Source organism: Budorcas taxicolor, chromosome 9 (genome assembly GCF_023091745.1).
Source record: "Budorcas taxicolor isolate Tak-1 chromosome 9, Takin1.1, whole genome shotgun sequence".
In the NCBI taxonomy this organism is placed as follows: Eukaryota; Metazoa; Chordata; class Mammalia; order Artiodactyla; family Bovidae; genus Budorcas; species Budorcas taxicolor.
This window is the reverse complement of record NC_068918.1, coordinates 68,373,737-68,374,852: the sequence shown is the minus strand read 5'-3', so window position 1 is coordinate 68,374,852 and position 1,116 is coordinate 68,373,737. Positions and strand designations below refer to the sequence as shown.

General features: G+C 41.8%; 1 pseudogene; it reads right to left on the bottom strand.

The window, feature by feature from the left end:
• Positions 1-803: 803 nt before the first annotated feature.
• On the bottom strand, positions 804-894 carry LOC128053606 (uncharacterized; annotated as a pseudogene).
• Between the last annotated feature and the right edge of the window lie 222 nt (positions 895-1,116).

Genomic DNA, 1,116 nt, shown 5'->3' with positions numbered 1-1,116 from the left:
GATGTTATCTGAGCTAGACCTTCAAAGATGGGCAAAATTCCAATCAAAGCGGGTGGGGGGAGAAGGCAGCAATTCAGGGGAACAGGACTTCAGGAGCATAAACCAGGCTTGCTCTATACCCATGATCACTTTTGGAATAACCCCAGTCATCACCCACCTGTGGACAAGATTGGTAGTTCTCAAACTGGACTAAACATCAGAACTAATTTAAAAGCTTTTTTAAAACATGTAGATCCTCAGGCCCCACTCCCAATCTACTGAATCAGAGATGATGTTCAACCATCTTCTCAGGTGAGATAGCATCAACTCCGTCAAGTTTTAAGACCCCTGTTTAAGAAAAACATTTCACTGTCCCCTGCTTCCATGGCAAAATAACGTTCTATCAAATGTGAAAATACATGAAGGCTGAAAAAATTCTTCCAAGTTTAGTCATGTAATTTGTATTTTATTTCCAGTAACTTGTACTTTATTAATTAGAACAAAATTCATAGGTTTAAAAATTTTTTGAAGATCTTATTTTGACATAGACACATATGTGTAAGGCAGATAATGCAAGGCTGCATACAGGGATTCTTCCTGCCCCCAGTTATTCCACAGACCAGCAAAATAGAATTTTCCATCCTATGAATGAGGGAGAATAGGAGAAAGAAAGAGAAAGGCAGAAACAGGGATTGTTGTCACACTTCATGCTCAGACAGAGGCTCCTGCCTCATGGTGGCCAAGTGGACAGCGGGACAAAGCAGCAGCAGTGTTTTTCTATTCAGTTAAGACCTGGAGTAAAGGTCTTGGGAGGAGGGGAAGAGGAGAATGGGCCCAACCACTGTCTGTCTCTGTCCACAGAAATCTTTAGTAAACGGCAAAAGATTTATATGATCTGAAGGGAAACCAGAGTATCAGTGTCTGTCTCTGATTGAGTCCTTCTCTCCCCTTTTCCCTAATCCCTCTGAAAAGATAGGTGTTAGGTAGGTTGGGTGGTGGGGGGTGGTGTGGGGGGGGTGGTGTTTGTTTTTTTAACTCTCAAAATCCTCCTTCCTGAAGTGATGAAAGCAATCTGTACTTGTTCAGGTGAGGATTAGGCGAGATCCTTTAGAAAGTGTAATAAAACCCAATATTAGA